Source organism: Lissotriton helveticus, chromosome 4_1, assembly GCF_964261635.1.
Source record: "Lissotriton helveticus chromosome 4_1, aLisHel1.1, whole genome shotgun sequence".
Lineage (NCBI taxonomy): Eukaryota > Metazoa > Chordata > Amphibia > Caudata > Salamandridae > Lissotriton > Lissotriton helveticus.
This window is the reverse complement of record NC_136063.1, coordinates 1517043486-1517061483: the sequence shown is the minus strand read 5'-3', so window position 1 is coordinate 1517061483 and position 17998 is coordinate 1517043486.

The following is a 17998-nucleotide window of genomic DNA, read 5'->3' as shown; positions in this document are numbered from 1 at the left end:
GGTCACTTTTAACATGGCTATGTGACTCAAACAGTCAAAATCTAAATTCGCCATGCACAGGTGGGAGCATATTTACAAGGAATGTGCTCCATGGGGAAAGGTCTTATAATGTAATATGGGAAAAATGACATCAGAGACACTGAAATGCCTTATAGAGAAGCATACACCATTATGTCCTTGTCATAAATTTGCAAACCATTACTTTTCCCCAAAAACGATTTTCAAATCATAATTTGAAAACACTGCACATGTGGAAATGACTTAAAATGTCCTTAATTCAAAATTTGCTATTCCTTATTTTGCGATTGCACTGAAGGATTTGCAAATTTTGCGATTCCTTAAATGCAATGTATCAAACAAAAAATATGTAAAAAATGATATTAAGGATTTGGAAACTACCACCAACTTCTAGTTTGTGGTAATTTGCGAATTCTTTTCAAAAAGCATTTTTTTCCAAAAAACAAAAGGTCCCATATGACGCCCATACATGCCCTTAGGGCATGTATGTGTGCCATATGCCCCCAAATTTCTTTTTCAGGGGTGCAGCAGGGTGTTCTTGAGATACCCCTGCACGCTTGAAAAAATTCCTATTTTGTGATGAGCTAATTGCTAATCGCAAATTGCAACCTTCATTCCTATGAGCCTCCTAGCCCATGGAAATGAATGGGTAATTTGCAATTAGCAATTTGCTCATTGCAAATTAGGAATGGTAAAGAATTGCTATTTATTCCTTAAAATTTGCTATTTAGGAAATGCAAAATAGTTTGATGGTACATATGGTGGTTCATCTGTAACAAGATAAGAAGCTTAGGGATACATTTATGATGACTGGCGCAATAAAGTGGACATTACTTACTTCATTGGTAGGCCTTTACATGTATTATCTCCTCTGTATTCTTCATCAAGCGTAACTTTAATCTGCAATCCTGAGTAGGCCTCACCTTAAACAAACCTTTGGATAGGCCACACCTTATTGTCATCCTGGATTAATCATTTAAAATGCTAGGGACAGATTTATGATAGGTGTATGCCTCTTTTGTGCCACTGTGCGTCACTTTTATGATGCAGCGGCGGTGCTAATTTGCAATTAGCAATTTGCTCATTGCAAATTAGGAATGGTAAAGAATTGCTATTTATTCCTTAAAATTTGCTATTTAGGAAATGCAAAATAGTTTGATGGTACATATGGTGGTTCATCTGTAACAAGATAAGAAGCTTAGGGATACATTTATGATGACTGGCGCAATAAAGTGCACATTACTTACTTCATTGGTAGGCCTTTACATGTATTATCTCCTCTGTATTCTTCATCAAGCGTAACTTTAATCTGCAATCCTGAGTAGGCCTCACCTTAAACAAACCTCTGGATAGGCCACACCTTATCGTCATCCTGGATTAATCATTTAAAATGCTAGGGACAGATTTATGATAGGTGTATGCTTCTTTTGTGCCACTGTGCGTCACTTTTATGATGCAGCAGCGGTGCAAAAGATTTGCTATGAGGCGACAAAATTACAAATTGATGCATTTAGGCAGATATGTCATGGTGTAAAAAAAACGTACCACATGAAACCGATGCAGCAGTGATGCAAAAGATGCACCATGTCGCAAGACAGGCCTCACTTGGGGCCATATGTATCAAGCTAATTAGCATTCGCAAAGATCAAAATTCTACGAATTTCGGCCTTTGCGAATGTTAATTAGACAAATGGTATGTATCAAACAAGTTTGATGCAAAATAAGGAGTAGCAAAATTTGCTATTCCTTATTTTGCAATTGCACTGAAGGATTTGCAAATTTTGTGATTACTTAAATGCAATGTATCAAACAAAAAATATGTAAAAAAATGACATTAAGGATTTGGAAACTACCACCAACTTCTAGTTGGTGGTAATTTGTGAATTCTTTTCAAAAATCTTTTTTTCCAAAAAACAAAAGGTCCCATATGACGCCCATACATGCCCTTAGGGCATGTATGTGCGCCATATGCCCCCAAATTTCTTTTTCAGGGGGTGCAGCAGGGTGTTCTTGAGACACCCCTGCACCCTTGGAAAAATTCCTAATTTGCGATGAGCAAATTGCTAATCGCAAATTGCAGCTTCATTCCTATGGGCCTCCTGCTGCATGGAAATGAATGGGTAATTTGTAATTAGCAAATAGGTCATCGCAAACTAGGAATGGTAATGAATCGCTATTTATTCCTTAAAGTTCGCTATTTAGGAAATGGAAAAAACTTTGATGATACATATGGCGGTTCATCTCCAACAAGATAAGAAGCTTAGGGATAGATTTATGATGACTGGTGCATCACCAGGGATGTGTCAGTCATCCTGCGCCGCTGTTCCGCCACCCATGGTGTGCTGCATTTACAATGCGGGGCATCATGGGGCAAAAATGGCACAGATGCGTGACGTATCTGTGCTGTAAAGGTAGTGATTGCTGGAGTTGTATCGCAAGTGCGATGCAGCTCAAGGAAGGCTCAGGGGTGCCCCATCTCCACAATGTTGCGTCAAGACCTATGCCTGCTTAAAGCAGGCGCAGGGTTTTGACGAAGCTTTCTCCTATCTAATTGTAAATACGGCACAACATGGGTGGCAGAGTAGTGGTGCACGTTAACTGGTGCATGCCTGGGGATGTGCCATTTAACATAAATCTGCCCCTTTACATTTAAGTATGTGCAGGACACACAGAGTCGGTGAGGCTTATCCAAGGTTAAGAAGAGATGAGTCCTGTTCACTGAAAATTTAGACATAGTCTTCACCTGCTCAGCATTGCTGGACATGGCTAAATAATAGCTGCAAAATATTACTCTTGTTAAACAATTTTACTATTATAATCTCTGAGATTTGTCTCTTACTCTGCAACATCTCATTGTTGTTATCTTTCTTTAAAGATAAAGACAACATCAACATGAGCGACAATCTGCAATCAGTTGATTTTGACCTCATCATTGAACTTGTAATTGAAACATCAGTGGATGTTGATCCTTTGGATGATTTAAATCCTGAGGATGAAGAAGAGCGTGATGAGGATGCAGATTTGTCCGAATTATATGACATAGGGTGGGAAGCTGACCTGCTTGAGCCTATGGAAATATAAACATTTATTTTTAAAATTTATAATTAATAAAAAGTAAAAATGTAAACCGTTTAATTTAAAAATAAAGACACCTTCAAAAACAGGTTATGTGTAGTGTCTTCAATAAAATATTAAAACATGCTCATAAAATTAGATCAGATTCACATATAAAATAGCACAGGTAACATAAATATAAATGTCATTTCTTTTCTGCTATTTCTGTATTGTAAATTTGCCAACGACTAAAAAATCTTCTAATTAAAATGTCAAGTAGTGTGTTAAGTTTTTGATCACTGTTATTGATTTACTGTTTGGTAATAATGGTTAATAACATTTTTTATTATATTTTACCACAGATTCAACTGCAGATCATTTCAAGATTTCACCATGCCAACAATAGAAAGACAGAGAAAGGCTGCAAAACGTCAAAGACAGCAGGTGAAAGAAAATAAGCAGCAGTCCTCTAACAAAAAGATTTGTCAAGTCACGAAGAAAGCACCGGGTAAGAGCACAAAATATTTCATAAGAAATATGTGTAGTAAAAAAAATATTACTACAGAAAATGTTTCAGTCCATAAAACGAGAAGGAATTCAAATGGAAAGGAAAGGCCAATCAAAAATGTTACTGCTAGAGCAAGAGATAACTCTGTGCATGATAGTAGAAGGAAACAACAGTTTAGGGAGATTCGTAAACGAATGTTCCGCAACAGGATAATTGGCAATTTGTTAAAAAATATTAAGAAAGGTCAACAGAAACTGTTTTTTTATAAGAGAAAAAAAAAAGTTGAGAAAGTTATTGATCAGGCATTTGAAATTAAACTTAAGTTATTTATTTTGATAATCAATAGAATTAGGAAGCTAAACAAGGCAATTTATGATTTCAAAAGAAATAGTAGATGGAAGAGAATAGTTAATCGTAGTAATTTTTGTGAAGTTTTTTCTGGAGAATGGATGCATAGTTCAAGCTGTGAGGCATTTTTTAATGAGGAGAGTTATTTCCAGGATAATGATTTGGTGCATGCAGTTGACACCAGTGGTCGTGCTTATGAAGTGAAAGATGGTTGTCCAGTTGAAAAAGAAAAACTTGTGACAACAGAGACAGAAGAGGTGTTAGGTAATGAGGTTTTAGGAAGACGTGCTAAGGGTCCTGTCTACACCTGGAAGTGTAGTAGTATTTGTAGTGTGCGACAGGATTCCATCAATTTGCTTTGTGATTTTGTACGGTCATTTAATAAGAAAAGTTTGAAGCAGAAAATAAGGTTGTTGCAAGAATTAGATCCTTGCAGAGTGAGAGAAGTGACAGGTTTGCATGGTCATTCACTGGCTTGTCTTTCCAGGAGAGTATGCCAGAGTGTTTTTCATCATTTCAGGATGCTAGCAGTGCATCATAATAAAGTGAGGAAATTAGTTAGAATGTTGTATTATGCTAAGAGTCCAGCAATTATGCTTAAACAATTATGTGCTGCTCTTTTGCATGGTTCTGAAGTAGATGTGAAGAATATTTGTGAAGAAATTGAGTTGTGTTACTTTGGAAGTAAAGAGGAGAATGTTGAAATTGACCAAGAAGAAGAGGGTAATGTGGAAGATAGTGTACAGGTTTCCAGTACAGATAATTTCCAGAGGGAAATTGCCACGTTTGAGGTGAAATCAAGTGAGAGGCCAAATTTCACTTGTGTGTGTTGTCGACGCACTTATTATAAGAATCAGACTAAGTTAGTGGATTTATATGCAAAAAGTGAAAGGGAAAATAATAGTGAATGGAAGGATTTCGCAACATACTTGATGGTAGAAAATTGTTTTGATTTGGGATTGGATCAACGTGTGTGTACTTATTGTTGTTGCAAATTAAATCAAAACCAGATGCCTGCTAGAGCAGTTCATAATAATCTGGAATTGGTTGAGATTCCTTCTGAATTGAAGGATTTAAATACTTATGAATCTATTTTGATTCAAAGTATCCATCCCTTTCAGGCTATTGTAAGAATGGAGCCAAAGACAGGGAAATTGCCTCCATCAGATTTACAGAGAGGATTAAAGGGAAGAGTTGTTTATTTGCCTCTAGATTTGAAGAAAAACATTAACACAATTGGAGTAGAAAAAGTGGAAGAGGAACCTCTGGTTATCTTAGTTAATGGGGTTCCGACAAAGAATAAGAAAATATGGCAAGATTTAGTAGATGTTAGGAAAGTTAAAAAGGCAACATTGTATTTGAAAAAAAATAATAAATACTATAAGAATGTATATGTTGCAGAAGAGGAAGTAAGTGAGGAAGAGGATAGCGATTTGTGTGCTGGTCAAATTGAGAAAGTAGAACCCTCTACTAGTGAAGAAATATATGAACATTATAGTGTTCATCCTTTGCATTCCAAGGAAGTCATGGGGAATGCTATTGAGTTGTTTCAAATGAAACAAGCCAAAGGGAGTCCCATTAGTGTTTGGGAGGAAAGTTTGGAAGCTCGGTGTTTCCCACAGCTTTTTCCAACAGGTCAGGGAGGAAGATATGATGAGCGACCTCATCAAATTCCTGCTTCTGAATACCGGACTTTGCGATTGTATGCAGGAGATGCTAGGTTTCGACAATGCATTCCTTATTTGTTTCATCTCCTGTTTGAAAGCGATCTGTCTGGACTGTCATATGCAGTGAACCACATCTTGAAAAGTGGTATACACATGCAAAACATCTCGGCAAGTGACTTTATGGATAAAGTCAATGTCCAAGACAGTATTTTGGATTCTCACCTGATTAATCTCATGGCGTGTCAGCGTGGTACTAATGAGTACTGGTACCGTCGTCATGGTGATTTAAAATGTATGCTGAGGAACTTAGGTACTCCCACATGGTTCCTCACTCTGAGCTGTGCCGAGTATGGCTGGGAAGACTTACTTGAATTTCTACGAGAGGCAAATGCTAACGTAGATAACATCGAATTCAAGACACCCTGAGAACTGTGCTCTTTGGATCCAGTCAATGTATGTAGGTACTTCAATCATAGATTTGAAGCTATGATGTCTTTCATCATGAATAAGAAGAATCCACCTCTTGGAGAGGTGTTGGATTTCTTCTGGAGAAAGGAGTACCAAGCAAGAGGTGCTCCTCATATACATATGTTGCTGTGGATCAAGGATGCACCTAAATTTGGAACGGATCCAGAAGACTCAGTGATGAGTTTCATCCAACAGTATTCTACGTGTGCTGTTCCAAACGCAAAGGAGAAGAAAAGCCTAAGAGAAAAAGTTCTGCGTTTCCAAAGCCATCGATGTGGAAAGTACTGCCGTCGTAAATTCCGAAACAAGGACAAGTTCTACACCAAATGTCGTTTCGGCTTTCCACGACCGGTGATTTCTAAAGGAAGAGTAAACAGTTTGATGTCTTCGCTGCGACACAATGTCATGAAGAAATCACCTAAAAACACATACAATTTGAAGAGGAACGAAGAGTCCAAGTACATCAATGACTACAACCCGGTGATTTTGTCCATGTGGAATGCTAACATGGATATACAGTTTGTGGCTGATAATTGTATGGCTGTGGCTCGGTATGTGACGTCTTACATCACCAAAAAAGAGAAGACAGAATTGAAGGATATGTGGGAGGACATTTCCCATGAAAAGAGCCTCAGCAAGAAGTTGTACAGTTTCAGTCTGAAGATGTTGTCGCATCGAGAAATCGGAGCGTACGAATGTTCTGACCGGTTGTCTTCAGCAAGTCTCTATGCCAAGTCCAGGAGTATCGTTTGGGCGAGTCTTGGTCTTGCTGCAACGCGTAATCGAGTTCTCAAACCTGTCCGGGAAATTGAGTATTTGGCGGAAAAGGAGCCAAACAGTACCGACATTTTGAAGACCAACATGTTGGATACATATTATCCAAATCGAAGCATTCACCTTGAGAATGTTTGTCTGTATGAGGTTCTTCAAAATTACATATTCAAGAGGAACATCAAAGAAGATACTGAGAAAGGAGTGTATGCTGTAATAGGAAGTGAGGGATGTCTGGTCAAGCAAAGAAAATGCCACTTGGTAAACCATCGAAAATTGAGTGGTGAATCTCCTGAAAAAAAGGAGTTTTTCTATTTAGCACTTTTGCAACTTTTCAAGCCTTGGCGTGCAGAAGAGGAACTGCTTGGAGATTTTCTCTGTTACGAAGACTCTTTCAATGCCGCCAAGGAGACCATAGAATGTCCTGCTTTTCCCAAATATGTAGAAATGTTGAATGCGGAAAGTGAGCAGGAAGCAACGATTGCAGCCGAGATTGCCAGAGACAGTTCTCAGGACAGTCAGAGTTCTGCTTCATTGAGTCAGGATCCACTAGGAGGACCTGTTATCGAAAATGAAGCTGCCACTGCTATGAATGAAGTGGAAAGAGCCATGGCACATGCTCAGGAGGATGCGGTTAACTTAGAAGAGTTGGAAAGACAACTCAACGTTGAGCAGAGGAAAATATATGACGAAGTTACCAACCAAATTGATCATGGATTAAGTCATGATAAGAAAGAGTGCTCATGTACGTCGTTGAAGCCTGTCCGACTGTACGTGAGTGGAGAAGCGGGAACTGGAAAAAGTTTCCTCATTAAAGCAATTTCATGCTATTTGCAGGAAAGGACAGAGTCATCGCTGTCTTGTGTTGTCACTGCTCCAACTGGACTGGCAGCACATAATATTAAAGGGATTACTTTACATCGTTTACTGATGCTGCCAGTGGAGCATGACAACAAATTACAATATCACAAGCTATCTGGAGATGCTTGTTTTGAAGTTTCAAGAATCTTGAGAAAAATGAAACTTCTTATCATTGACGAAGTAAGCATGGTTTCCAATGTCATGCCTGCCTTTGTGCATTTGAGAATGCAAGAAGTTCTCAAAACAGAGTATGATGTGTTATTTGGTGGCAAACACATCATTGTTTTTGGAGATCTTCTGCAGCTGAAACCAGTGAAAGGGCAACCTGTGTTCAAAATGCTCACGCATGAAGATACCAGGAAGTGCCTAGGCAGCATTGGCAATGTCAATATATGGTTAAACTTCAATTATGCTGAACTGCATGAAAATATGCGTCAGGCGAAGGATGAAGTTTACAAGACTATTCTACAAGATGTTAGAATTGGAAAAGTGACCGAGCATGGGAAAGAAGCTTTACATGCACGATTACTGTCAAATTTATATCCAGAACAAGATGTTGTGCCTGAGAATATTTTTCAGAAAATTACTGAGAAGAAATCTGGAATATGTTTGATGCCAACTCTTGCAGAATGTGCCAAATTTAACAACAAAATGTTGCATTTAGAAAAGCAAGAGATTGTGAAACTGGAAGCTATTGACAGAGTAGAGCATATGGGATCAACAATTATTTTGTCTGAGAATCTGAAAACAAAATTGGATTCATTAGAGAAGAGTATATCTAAAACTGCAGGTTTTGAAAAGACTCTGAATGTGTGCTTGAACTGCCGTATAATTTTAAGAAGGAATTTACATGTTGAAAGAGGTCTGGTAAATGGATCAATGGGTAATGTTGTTGATTTTGTGAAATACAGAAATAGAGATGGAATTGAATTTTTAAAAATTACATTTGATGGCATTGAGGAAGTACAGCTAATTGCTCGTTGTTCTGCTAGATTTTTGCTTGTAAAAGACTTATATGTTCGCCGTAAGCAGTTTCCTGTTTGCTTGGCATATGTGGTGACAATCCATAAATCGCAAGGTTTAAGTGTAGACAGTGCATTGGTGAATATTGGCAGTTCTGTGTTCAAGGAGGGTATGGCATATGAGGCATTGTCACGAGTTAGAACTTTATCGGGATTGTACTTGATTGAGTGTTATGTCACAAACATTTGTGCTGATCTAGATTGTGTTAAGGAATACAATAGGTTAAGAAGAGAGTATGCGCCACATTTGCCTCAGTATCCTTTGTTTGAGAAACGTGTGGTAGGCCGGAAACGAAGAAATGTGACCAATACTGGGGAGGTTGTAGCAAAAAGACGAAAAGTCGATGAACCTAAAATTACAAGCAGAAACAAAAAGGATTCTGTTGAAGATGTTGTTGGTTTTCAATTTGAAAACAGTTCTGGTGTCAACTGCTATGCTAATGTAGTGGTTAATGTTTTGTTTTCTCTAGAAAATGTAAAAGAAGAGATTGTGGTCAATTCTGATCAAAGATTTTGCAGTTTGTTAAATTCTGTGTTAGAGAAATGTAGCACTGATAGAAGAAACATAGAAAGTGTGTCTGAAATTCGAAATCTGTTAGACAGATGTTCAGGCCAAACACAATTCTCTCAAAATATTCAGCAAGATTGTCAGGAGTTTTTAATGTATATGCTTGATGTATTACATGCTGAAGGTGTAGATGTAGATCAGCTGTTTGGGCTTTCTTATCAATGGCAGCATGACTGCGAGAACTGTATGGTATCAAGTACTACTAGTGTAGACTCAGAAAGATTTATATATTTAACTTTGCCAGACAGTAAATCAGTCTCCTTTAATAAGCTAGTAAAAGCAGCTGATCACAACATGGAGTGTAGCCAATGTAAATCTGAAATGATGTCCACATTATTTATACGAACATATGGCCAGTATGTCATTTTAATGTTCCAACGATGTAGGCCTGATGGAACAAAATTGACAACTTTAATTAAAAATTTTGTAGCTTCGCAGTTGTCAATATCAGGAAGGACTTTTGTAACTGCAGCAATTATATATCATGACGGCCCTTCAATAACATCAGGACATTACACAGCTTATTTAAAGTCTAGAAATGGCTGGTCCTTCTGCAATGATTCTGTTTTAATTTTCAAAAAAAAATTGCCGTATGACCTTAAAAACTCTTACCTGGTGTTTTTAAAACCAAAATTTTAGGGAAATAATCTCGGGATGTGCTCTGTGGAATTTCAAGAAGTTCTAATGGCTCCTACACAATTTGGCCTTGAGGATAAGGATAAGTGTAGTTCAGAGACATAACTTCTAACCATAGGACTGGACGTCATGGAGAAATACGTGCACTTTGAATGAGTTCAGAAAAACTGTTTCTTTTTATAAGCTAATTGAAGCAGCCAATCAAAACATGGAGTAGAGGGAATGTAAGTCTGCAATGCTGTCTACTGTTTTACATTGCTTTGTGATTAAAAGTGATGTAGAGAATTAAATAATTGTAGTAGTCATAGAGGTAGTGTAAGTCTGCTTCATAGTAAGCAGTATCAGTGTCATAGGAAATGTAGAACATGACTGAGCAAGAAGGGGAAGATATTACTATTCCAGGATTGTGAAAATGATCTTCAACATTTTAATTCTGAAAGTTGCGGAAATGCCAAATGACGGGATTGGCTTACAAGAAATCCAAGAGTTATAAATGGCTCTGACCAGATTTGGCCTTGTGGAAACTTGTGGTAGAGAGCAAGAAGTCATTTATTGCATGTAACGTGTTTTTAAAAACGATGGAGATTTTCTTTCAGAAAGTGGCGGGCTGAAAGTAATAACAGCACAAAAGAGTGTAAGCTGTTGATAGGACATCCTTGGACGTCATGGAAAGTAAGTTAACTTTAAGGAGTTCTGAATTTTGATTTCTTATGTTGTATGGGTTTTTTAAACACAATCATTTTGATTGTGTTTTTTTTCCCCGCTGTTATATGATGAATACCTTCAAGTCACTGTTTTTAGTGAATTTTGATACATTCTGAGAACAGCAAAAATAAACCATTTAACATGTATAATTAATTCTGTACTGTTTGCATTTATGATGTATATGTAGAACTGTGTAGGAGGCATGGAGAAGGTGAGGCTTCTGTAAGTGTCAAAGTTGTTGCATGCAGTGCTGCACTTCTGCGTATTCTTTCATATGCTAGACTACATCTGCACAATGAGATACCTAAGCAAAGGAAACACAAGTGATGTGATTGTGAAATGAGCAAAATAAATTGCACGTATTTCAATTACATCACCTGTGTTTCCTATCATTACGAATCACATTGTGCAGATCAAGTTAAGGTCTGTCCAGGGAAACATAGGAGGTTTGGACTTTGTTGAAGAGTGCAGTGGACATGACTCACTTCATTGGTAGACCTTCACATGTATTATCTCCTCTGTACTCTTCAACAAGTGTAAATCTCATCTGCAACCCTGAGTAGGCCTCACCTCAAACAAACCTCTGGATAGTAGACATCTTATTGGCATCCTGAAGCAATTATTTAAAATTTTAGTGTCTTGCGACACTTTTCTGAAACAACAGCAATGCAAAAGATGCACCATGTTTTAAGATAGGCCTCACTTCATCTGCATCAAGATACTGTTAGTTTAAAATGTATATCTTTAGGACTGTGTAGGGGGCCTGGAGAAGCAGAAGCTTCTGTAAGTGTCAAAGTTGTTGAAAAACTGTTTGTCCTTCAATCTTTTCCCTTGTCTTTTCTAATTTTTAAATACATGTTTTAATATTTTTCAAATGTTTGTTCTCTCTTTCACAGATTGAAAGTATAAAAACAAAAAGTGAGTAATTTAACGACAATTATAAGGTAAATATTTTGTACTCTTTTCGTTACATTTCTATCACATTTAACTACTATTAGTTCCACTGCTTCATTTCTTTAACCCTCAGTTTCCTGCCTTTGCTACTTCCCTCATTCCTTTCTCTATTACCTACTTACTCAACTCCTTCCACTCTTTTTCTCAGTCCCTCTCTTCTCATAGTTCCTCACTCTTGTTCACTCACTCCGTCTCTATTACTCTTAGTGTGCATTTTAAACTAGGTTGATTAGTACATTTCACTTCATGCTGATTAATACGATTATTATATTATGGAAGTTTAACTTTGCGAGTCAAAACAAAATGTTATTCTGAAGCTCGCTCCATCAGACGCAATAATGTTCATTAAGTCGATTTGAATGTCCAACTTGTCAGATTGCATTATCAAAGTTGTTGTAGACGTTTGCAAAGCTTTTAGAAGAGGGCCAACCAGATTCAGCCTCGAGGAGCAGCTTCAAGCATGGGGAGTAACTGTGACGGTGAGTAAGCTGTTTTCTGGGCTAGTTCTTTAGATGCTTACCGTGCTGCGAGAGCGGGGATGGGGCTTCGTGATAGGAGAATAAAGACTCTGCAATGGACAGAGGCTGGGAATCTATAAGAGCGGCATACGTGGCATTGTGTGAGCCTCGGCCATGCTGAATCACGGTAAAATATCTAATCCACGTCTCTGTACAGGGACAATCAAATAATGTAATGTGTTTCAATTCCATCACTTTCAGGGACTTATTTCAACAAACCGCTAAACCATGTCATTTTCAACAACTCTATACGACAATGCTTAATCTTATACATTGTAGCACTGCCAAAGCTGTTTCTACCAAAGTTATTATAAAGCATCTAAAAAATGGCCTGGCATGCATGGCCGTGGGGCCAGGGAATATAACTCGCTGGGTAATTTACACAAAACGAGGCAGAGTAGTCGGGCCGTCAGTATGGACTAAATTAATGTTTAGAAGTTTGCGGTGAATAATCCTCGGCAAACGGTCTGCAAAGAAAGACGCCCGCATAAATATCTCATTAAAAGACGGAGATTCGGTCTAAAGTATCGGATACGCACTTTCTACCTTATCAAGGCTTACCTCTAAATCAGCTTAATACTGCGCTGAAACGCTATCACTGCAAGTTCAGAACGCCGTGCCAATACTTCCGGGCATCGCTTCGTATGAAGCTCCCTCCCATGGGGGACAATGAGAACAGACTATGGCGACGTTCTCTGTAGTTCCCATTATGACTCATCTATCGATATTTACGAGTGACTCAGGGTAACAAAATGAGTATTTAATAAATAAAATAATACTGTCGCGACAAATGTTTACTCTAAATACCGGCGCAAAACCCAAGCGACCTCAGCCCAGCGTGTATGGCTCCAACAAGAAAACTGCCTTCACTGGGAAAAGATGCCCGCAGCTCCACCGCAGCCCCTGCTCGGTCACCGCTTGGAGCTCCCTGCAACCTCTGATCACTTGTAAACAGAGACACGGACAGCGCGGGGGGTGGGGGGTGGCGGAACAAAGACACGGACAGTGGGAGGGGAGACAGACGGCGGGATACAACCATGCGGGACCAGGACGATCTTAGCAATGAGGAAAAACATCCATGTTAAAAAAAAAAGTACACGCCCACAGTGGCCCACGTCTTCATAACGTTCTAAAAGGGGCAGAGAGAGAAAAAATCACCGGAATGCCCACAAATCTGCTCCCAGAAAGAGTGACGCATCTCTCTTCCAATGGCTAGCCTCCATTCATGGAGCTAGCCAATGGAAGAGAGAGGCGGGACAAAGCCCCTTACTGCTAAACAAAAGATTTCACCTGTGCGAACACTGCTGCGCAGTGGACGCCAGGCGAAACCTAAAAAAGAAGCGGGAGGGCTAACCAAGTTAGGCAGCATGCAAGTGACATCATGGTGTGCAAAATCACAGCGTGCAACATCAGCGTGCAACATCAAGGCGCATGATATCCCGGTGCACGACATCACAGCACATGACATCACACATGGCATCATATGAATTGACATCATAGAAAATGGCATCACAAGCCACGACTTTACAGGAAGTGGCATCACAAGAAGTGACATCAGATCTAGAGCCCTCACAAATATGTTTTAACAGGTCTATCATGTGTACGTTTGAGCGCATTGCGAGGATATTAGCGCAGGTAGCTATGGAAGATGATATGTGACTTCTACACCTTGTAATCCCCCAGTTTTATGTAACACATCCTGTACATTCATTTACAAACATTTAATTTATTGTACATGTAATATGCACATGTTGCTGTAAGGCGCTGCATTGTAATGAGTAGGGCTATACAAGAAAAAATAGTGGTACTTAGATTATTTCAACGCCACCTCAGGGGAAGTAAGCTCTAAATAAATGCAATTTGTTTTGTTGTAAATACTGGGTAAGACCAATACATCTGATATCCTTACAGTGCATGCATATCTCCTCAACAGGGACTGAACAAAGTGAAAAGCTGCCTCACTCAAGTATGTGTGAAGTGCTAACAAGGTGTGAGCCGTTGTTTCCCCTCCTCTTCATTTGCATCAGGCTTGAGGCTTCTGCCTGCTCCCAGCCAAGAGACTCGGAAAAAAGCAGGCCTTATGACCCCTCAAATTCAGCCTTTGTTATGGGCCTAGCAGGAGTCTTAATTCAGAAAGCCCCATTCTGTCCCTGCCTGCATGTTGTTGCTTGTTGCAGAAGGAAAGCAGTCAATGTGCAATCGTAGCTGAAAATGTCCTGGTGTTATTTACAACAGGTCACATTTTTCAGTGGTGCCCAAATTCGCACGTAGGTGGACGGCGTTCACACGAGTTGCAGCGAATTGTTGGTGAGCAGTGAGCAGTCGTGCTGAGCGCGGGATGGAGCGGAGCAGTCCCGGAGCAGTCCCAGCTGCATTACGGAGCAAGCTTGTGCCTGAGCAAGCCCGCGAGAACGCAAGACCGCAAGAAGACCGCAAAAAGACAGGCGTGCACGGTCCTGGTGAGTCGTCTGCGAGCAGGGAGCAGAGAGCTGAGCGGGAGACGGATTACTCTTTCGGCTGCCGGCTACCGGCCGGCCCACGTTCTTACGGCTTCCCTCTTCTTGCGGCTTCCCTTCCCCTTTGCTCCTCTGATCCGGAGCACTACGGAGTATTAGCAGCGCAGCGCAGTGCTCAAGTTTTTAAACGCTGCCATCGGAGTGCTACGGAGTACGGAGTACACAGTATCAGCGGCGCAGCACGGTGTTCAAGTTTTTAAACGCTGCTATCTGAGCCTCATTACTCGCTCCTTACACGCATTTGTCACGCCTCTCCCTGTTGCGGTGAAGGGGGCCGGAGCTGGTGCTCCCTGGGTCGTGGAGGTTGCTTAATAATTGGAGTCCTGCGGAGTCTTGTGGAGAGTCCTGTGGCAAGGCAAGGCAAGGCGAATAAGGCAATAAGGCACACAGTGGTGAATTGTACAACTGCGTACTTATTCACTACCACTACCACTATCACTCGTGCCTTCCAACTGGCAACTAGTTGACTGTTAACTATCCACCTCCCGAATCGATTAATTGTGGAATTGGGAGGAGCACGGCAACCCGGGGTTAAAGAAGTACTAGGTGCAGAGGTGCCAGGGCTTTGCCAGGTCTTTGCAAGGTCTTTTCCAGGACTTTGCTGTGAGCCAGGCACTGCTGCTGGTGATGGTCAGGGACGGTTAGGGACGATTAGGAGCCCAGACCCTAGAGCCCAGACCCCAGATCCCAGACCTCAGACCCCAGAGCCCAGAGCCCAGAGCCTAGAGCACAGAGCTTTGAAAGAAGTGAAAGAGGATCGCATGATTGTGGATAATCAGTAAGAAAAAAAAAAACACAAAAAAAACCCGTATTAGCATTTGGAAAAGTATCAGCCGGTGGTTAACTAAAAGAAGTAATAGCACTGACAACAAGTGTGATTGCTTTGCTGGCTACTGGTTGTACCACCTGGGAGGCGATACAGGATCCGGTGAGCCCCTTCTTCGTGAAACATCTTGCAAAGGTCAGCAAGGGGTCCGTTTAATCCCACATATAGTCTGCAAAAGGCAGGACCAAGACAAAAACCAAGGACCTAGACCAAAACAAAGACAAAGACAAAGACAAAGACAAGTCAAGTCAAGACCTAGGGCCAGATGTAGGTGGCCATTTACCGGCCGGTAACGGCCGATTTCGGCCGTTACCGACCGGTAAATGGGTTTTTGGGATGTAGGGGCATCATTTTACAGATTCAGTAAATTTACCGAATCGGTAAATTTACTGAATTTGTAAAATACCGAATCGGTAATTTTACCGATTTGGTAAATCCTAGATGTAGGTAGCACTGTTTACAGTGCTACAGGCCTTCAGAATTCAGTATTTTACCACACAATCCTATTGTGTGGTAAAATACCGAATTCAGGTGTGCATGCACATCTGTGCATGCACACCTATGCCATGTGATAGACAGACATGCCCTTAGGGCATGTCTGTGTGCAACATGGTGCCCATGCCTGTTTTGGGGGTGCTAGAGGGTGTCAAAGTGACACCCCCTGCACCCTTGCTGGAATCGGTATTTACCGAATTGGTAAATACCGATTCGGTAATGCCCATTGATTCCTATGGCTTCAATGCCCATAGGAATTAATGGCCATTACCGAATCGGTATTTACAGAATCGGTAAATACCGAATCTTAACGATTCGGTATTTACCGATTCTGTGTTACCTACATCACCCCCCCCCCCCTCCATTTTACCACTTCTTAAATACCGAATCGGTAAAATTCGGTATTTAAGATGTGGTAAAATTAAATTACCTACATCTAGCCCTTAGTTCCTTCAGGTCACACCATGAGGTCTGGTAAAGTGAGGAAGGCACCAGGGGACAAGATACCAGCCTCACGAGGTGCTCTCAAATAGAAAAGATTGGAAAAACTGAATGCTAATAAGGCAAACAGTCCAAAACAGAATCCACTCATTTCACCAATTGCCTCTCTCTTTGAAAAGTCAATTCAAAATAAAAACTCGTCATGTTCTAGATTCCAGTTTTTGAAAGACCCCGGGGATGTTTTATTCTCCTCAACGGAGGGAGTCTTGGGCTTAACAACTCCGATTGCTCCTATAACTAGGATTTCCCCGGGGGAGTACATGGCGGCCATGCCAAACAAAGCTTTTTCAACACCAGCAATAATAACTGCCCTTGGGAGGCATAGTATTCAATCAAGCGATACGTGTGATCCCTGCAAACATACTGAACAGTCGGAGATTTTAGGAAACATAGAAAAACAACAGGTCTTTGTGAGAAAAATGAAGTTACAACAGTAGCACACACTACCCCTGTGGACAAACCAATGACATCTTCATTAAAAATGCAGTTCCACAAGGGCGGGGCCTAACATTAAATAAATTTGTTCTTCAAATTTCCGCCTCCTGTGTTCAGCCAGCCAGTGACCAAGAGCGAAATGCTTGAAACGCATATGGCAAAAGAGAGGGCAGCTACCTGATTTGAAGCTCTGCAGCCTTGGGTGCGAGTGCGGATCTCTCCGTGTGTGGCAATTCCTTTTGGGGCAACTCGTGTGTTTTATATATATATATATATATATATATATATATATATGTATGTATATATATATATATATTCACTGAAAAAACCATAGGTTATAAACCATATATAGTTAGGAATTAGCATTTACAAAACCTTGAAAATTCACTGAAAAAACCATAGGTTATACACCATATATAGTTAGGAATTAGCATTTTTAAAACCTTATTTTACTCACACAAAACCATTGAAATTCCATATATAGTTAGTTGCACTAACTATATATCGCGCACCCGCAATCCACTGCTGATGATGTCACATATTACATCATTCATGACATGGTCAGTGACATCACTGATGACATCACTGATGACATCTCAAATGACATCACTGATGACATCACTGATGACATCTCATTTGACATCAATGACCACATCACTGATGATATCATTCATGTGACAATACAATGCATCTCCTCACATTTTAATATAACCTCTGTTTCACCCAGTGTTAAATACAGAGTATAATTTTTGAAACCATTGACACACCAATACTAGTTACTACATATGTACTCACTGATTCCTACGTCTACACACACATTCACTCATTCACCCATACAATCATTCATACATACAATCACTCATCTTTACAACACTATCATATGCACTCATACACCTATACAGACACTCACACTCTGCCACTCATCCATGGAGTTACTCACACACCTAGTCAGTCCTGTAAAGAATCAATCACACTTCCATTTTCTTGTCTATACAGTTAAACATAGAGCACCTTACATTTTCAAACATATACTAACACATACTTACCTTGTTATACAATCATTGATATAAGTACACATTGATCTGCACAGAGTCACACACCTCCCAGCCAGCCACACACACACTCAG